Consider the following 6,005-nt stretch of genomic DNA (forward strand, 5'->3'; position numbering starts at 1 on the left):
CATGTCAGGCTAAAGGATAGTACTGAATAGGTTTATGTGCTATTTCTGTTTTACTATCCTGCTTTGATATTATATTGTTACCTGCTAGTTGTAAAGTAAGAGGGGTATTTTTGTTGGATTATTCTACATGGTGATTTATCACTTACTGATGTGTCATGGTAAATCGATTGCTTCGGCGATCAATTTGCCAAAGGGTGCAGGATTTAATGGAGAAGCAGTTGGACACAAGAGGAATACCAAGGGCAGAGATCGAGTTTGCTTGAGATATGTATCAAGACTAGAGTCATTTTGGAGTTATTTCAATAAAATTTTATTATTAAATGCATCCAAAATTTATTTGGAAAAATCGGGGCGTTACAATTTCTTTGAGAGAGGGGGATGATGAGGAAGAAAGAAGAAGAGGGTCCGCTAAAGGAGGTCAAGCAGAGGAGTGTGTGTGATGCCTACAGTGGAGATGGGGTGGACTGGTTTAGGGGTGAAATGATTGGCCAATGAAGTTTTGGGTATGTTTTTTTTTTTTTTTTGCCAATTCCAAGAAACCCAACTCCAAATACGGCTATTTTTCGCCTCTAATGGCCGTGAAATGCGTCAAGGTCTCTGTTTCCGGCACAATTTCAAGAAAACCAACTCAAACAAATCTTTCTAGGTTCGAATTTGGAGGACCCATTTATTTTTACAAGTTATGTGAGGAGATGGAGAGGGGGAACAGATAAAGACGGAGATTAGGTCACGAGAGATGAGGTTGCTAGCGTGGGGAGGGGGGCAGTCGGCTTGGTGGTGGGTGATGACCAATGAGGGTAGAGAGAGAGAGAGAGAGGAGACATGATCCCATGCGAATGAGAGCGGGGAGAGAGAAAGACGGACATTAACTATTGTGTTGAAAAAATAACATTATCTATATTTCACATTTATAAATATACTAGTGGATGCCCGTGCCTGAAGGCACGACACAACGCATTCTGAACATAGTCTAAATAAAAACATGTACGTAGTTTTCATACCATTTTTCTTGCCTCTTAATTGTCTCTCTACATATCCATAAATGGATCATATCCTGAAATTAAAAGAAACTATCTACTAGTTAGAACACCCATACTATTAAGAAAAGATTGAATCTATCACAGTGACGCATTAACTGAACATAAAAATCTAAAATTTAACATGCTTATTGAACCCAACAAAATCCAATTGATTGAAGTACGGAAAAAATATTAAAATAAAAAAAATATCATTAGTATCTCACCTTTAATTGCAGAGGAGCCATTGAATCTACTTCTTCCTCCCTCTCTTTCACTATCTCTGAACGTGAAATTTGGTTGATTTCTAATATGCATTTGTGTTTGAATAATCAAATACAAATAAATGAGCAGAGAGATTTCAAATATAAAATTGAGCAAGGTTTATAAATTTGAAATTTAGAAAGATATATAGAATATCAGACAAAAAGTACCTCACTAAGCAATATTATGACTTATTATCCTTCCTTTCGAGACGTTTCCTAATTTAATTAAAGTGTAAGGTAAGAAAATTACACAAAATTGTAGAATCAATTTTGAACATTCTATCTTCAAAGAGTAATTGGTCAGTTTGGCATGAGGATGTGAATGAAATCGATAAATTAGTAAATCTTCTGTTCAATAATGAGTTATTGTTGTCCCTTCCATTTCAACCAACATAATTAGCACAAATTATGATCACACTGTAATCATGTGTGACTTCTTCTTCTTCTTTAACGTTAGTGTAGGTTTATATATTAGAAAATATTATTTATTCAATCCAATGACTAAAACCTTATCAGAAAGTATGATCGAACGACTGTAAATGTTACTTATGAGGATGTGAATGAAATCAATGAATTAGTAAAGCTTCTATTCAATAATGATTTATTGTCATCCCTTCCATTTCAACCAACATAATTAGCACAAATTATGAGATCACTATAATCATGTGTGACTTCTTCTTCTTTTTTAACATTAGTGTAGGTTTATATATTAGGAAATATTATTTATTCAATCCAATGACTAAAACCTTATCAGAAAGTACGATCGAACTGCTGCAAATGCTACTTTGTTTATACGCCTAGACATTTTTTTAAAGAAAACCGCTCTGTTTTATATCAAGTGTGATTTCTTCTTCTTCTTTTTTTAACATTAGTGTAGATTTATATATTAGAAAAGATTATTTATTCAATCCTATGACTAAAACCTTATCAGAAAATACGATCGAACGGCTATAAATGCTACTTTGTTTATATGCGTAGACATTTTTTTTTAAAGAAAACTGCTCTATTTTATACATTTTTTAAAGAAAACCGCTCTGTTTTATATCACGTGTGACTTCTTCTTCTTCTTTTTTTAACATTAGTATAGGTATATATATTAGAGCATTAGCAATGGTAATAATTAAAACTAATAATCAGAATGTGCCACATCAGCATTTAATTATCCACTTATCCATCAATAAACTTAACAACCTCTACCTTCACATTAGTTACTTTTGCATCCTTAACCAAAAAAACCTCCATAATACACAATGCACATTTGTCCAATCGCAAACGAGTTCCAATCACACACCAAATTATTCGTCTCGATTAGACGATTCCAATGTGGGGTATTTGTGAGTTATTGAGTTTTGAGTTTTGATTATTGGTAAAAGTTGTTAAGTTTGGTTATGGAATGAGTGGAATTTGGTTATTTACTAAAAGACTTGTAACTTTGCTTATTACAATGTGGGGTGTATTTTGAGAATTGTTGTTAAATTTGCTTATCTACACCCATTTGCTCATTACAATGGGGATGCTTTTAGGAAATATTATTTTTTCAATCCAATGACTAAAACCTTATCAGAAAGTACGATTAAACAGTTATAAATGCTACTTTGTTTGTATGCCTGTAGACACCCCAATTTGAACTTATTAATTATCTTTAATTTGTGCCCTTTAGGCTCCCCGATGATAAAACAGAATCAAAAGAGGACTTGGCTAAAGCTTGAATGATGTTTCTTGGTCTTTTTCAAAACCAAAACCCTTTTTTTCTCGACACCCTGAGGGTAAAATGGGCACACATTTCAACATATAAAATATTTTTGAATGAAACCAATTAGGTAAGAAAGAAGACTCAACCAGCTTTCCAACTCTTCAAAAAACACCCAAAATTGAGTTCGAGAGTGTTCGTGGCGCCCCTTTGAAGTTGAGTAGCCACTCGTAAGCGCTCAGGACCGCTCTTGAGCGCTCAAGACCACTCTCGAGCGCTTAGGAGCTCTGTCACACCCAATGAGTGAAGAGATTCTTCGCTCACCTCACTTTTTTCATTCAACGTTCAAACCTGTATTTTCTATAATACAGTCAGGCCTATCTGAGCCAGCAGAAGGTGCAATCATCACATTTTTTCCCCCAAAACCATTTTTCATTTTATTTTCTTTATTTTTTAAATTTCAAACCTATTTTCTTCTCCCCCTATATATACCCCCATGTTCTACCTTGCAAAGACCATGAAATTTCAGTCTCTCACTCCCTTATTTTTAGAAAACCCTAGTTCTCAAGCACCCTCAAACATTTTCCAAACTTCCATTTTCAAATAATTTTCAAAGAAAATCCAAAAATCACAAAAGCATTTAAAGTCTTACTTTTACTATTTTTCAGCCATTATTCAAGCTACTATACCAATCCAAGAAGTCTTGTTCAAGCACAAAGGTATAAAATCTCATTTTATACTTAGAAGCCTACTGTTTTTCCTTATTTGAGGGAGATCAGTGGCTCATACCAGTTCCTCATACTGGTTGTGAGCCACCTGATCTTGGTTTAACAACAAAAGCAAAAGGTTATAAAAAGTTTTTCAGTGCACTGGAATCACTCTTAGGCGCTCAGGAGTGTTGTTATTTTGCTGGAGCTCGTTTCTCCTTCTTTGTAGCTATTCATGTGAGTTTGGTAGATACTGGGTGTGCACTGGTCCTTTCTGAACCCAGTTTTTTTTTATTTTTAGTTGCAAGGAAGCAAAGTTTGGATGGTTAGGACCAATTCTTAGCTGTTTAAACCTCTTGCGTAGCACATTTGTATATTAATAGCTTTATGTTTCTGTTGGTAGCATTAGAATATGTTTGGATCTAACCAAATTTGCAGGGTGGCTTGACAGCACTCCCGAGCACTTAGGACCACTCCCGAGCACCCAAGAGTAATTCCAATAACAGTTTCATTTTCTGTTATTTCGCACCATCTTATTACATCTTGTACAGCTTGCACATGCATGCACTACCACCCTTGGTACTTGTAAATACTTGCTAACTGTTTTCATGAAATAAAATATTTTAGATAAATCCCACAAAATATTAAGTAGAGTCCGATCTCGTATTGGGCGAGAGAGGTGCCATAAAATCTTTTTCCCTCTCGTAACCTGGCTTCCAATCCCAAAACAATCTGTGATTTTCAATTTCCAACAATCATTTTCAATCAGAACGGTTTCTCGGATAGCGGACCTTAAATCCGAGTGGCGACTCTTTCATTTTCAAAACGCTTCTCTCTTTTTTGGGCCATCCAAAAGCCTTCCAGGCGGGTAGCCCACAATGCCTAGACATTTTTTTAAAGAAAATCGCTCTGTTTTTATAATAAATAATTACATATATTAGACTAGAGCAGATAACATTATCTACTATTTTATTTTTGAAGTGAGAAAAAAAATAGATTGATACAAATAACATTATCTGTTATTCTTTAAAAAATTACAGATAATAGGTTAACACAGATAACATTATATATTGATTTATCTCACACTAGATATAACTTTATCTCTTAGAGAACTTTTATTGAAGTTTTCAGGTTGTTAATTATTTTGCAAAGACAAATGGGCTTGTAACCCAGTTGGTAACGCATGGCTCTCTCTTTGTGAGAGATCAGGATTCGAGCACCGTCGTGAGCGGTTTTTGGGTTCATGGCCATGGATAGTTTTCTGAACTCCCTATGGACTAACTCACTAACTAACTTCTCCCACTAACCCCGTTGATGTATACAATATTGGAAATATATATATTTTTTGCAAGACAGAGTTATATGTTACTTTTTTTTAAAAAAAATACATGAATTATACTACCACATATAACATTATCAGTTGTTTTATTTAAGAAGGAGAATGAGAATAAATTAGAGCAAATAACATTACCTGTTGTTTGTTTAGTAGATACAAAAAATAAAGTAACACATATAAAGCTTGAGCATTAACGAGCGATTTGTTACATTAACGAACAAAGCTTGAACATTAGAGCAAATAGCATTATCATGTTTGCTCGTTAAAAGATCGGTTGAGATCGGTTCGTTACATTAATGGACAAAGCTTGAATATTTTTTAAACCTTGTTAAGCTTTCAAACCAAGCTCAAATAAGACATTGCTCGGCTTGCTCAACTTACGATGCTTAAAACTCTCAAGCTCAAAATCGATTTGTGATTAGTTCAATAAGAACTTTTTTGAGGTCAGCTTGCTTTTTAAGTAAGCCAAGCTTGAACATATTTTAAAGCTCCTTAAGTTTCCAAACCAAACTTAAACAATCAATCATTCAGCTCGTTGGGTTCGTTTATCACACCCCTAAAATAAAACACGTCCTCCTCACATTGTGAAAATTTCTACAGGCCCAACCTCAGCCCAAGTCCTGAGAAAAATAGTGTGTACTAGATTGGACCTAATGGCCTGCGTTAAATCCCTCTCTGGGCCTCCCCTCGATTGAATGCCAAAGCCGTTGAAACTTGAAAGACGATGACGCGTTGAACCGACGCATGAATACCATCTTGTTGGACGAGCTCCCATGCCGTCCAGTTTGGATAATTTGTGGGCTTTTTCCTCGCTCACAATAATAATTGTAACTGTTTATTTTTTAGAATTCGACAAGAATATTGACTACATAAAAAACTAGGTTGATTGGATGTTTTCTGATATGATTTCGAAATGAATTATTAACTTGTTTTAAAAAAATGTGCAATACTAGATTGCAATTCTTTTGATACTATTATCTGAGATTTAAT

The sequence above is a fragment of the Rhododendron vialii genome, chromosome 2a (assembly GCF_030253575.1).
Source record: "Rhododendron vialii isolate Sample 1 chromosome 2a, ASM3025357v1".
NCBI classification, from domain to species: domain Eukaryota; kingdom Viridiplantae; phylum Streptophyta; class Magnoliopsida; order Ericales; family Ericaceae; genus Rhododendron; species Rhododendron vialii.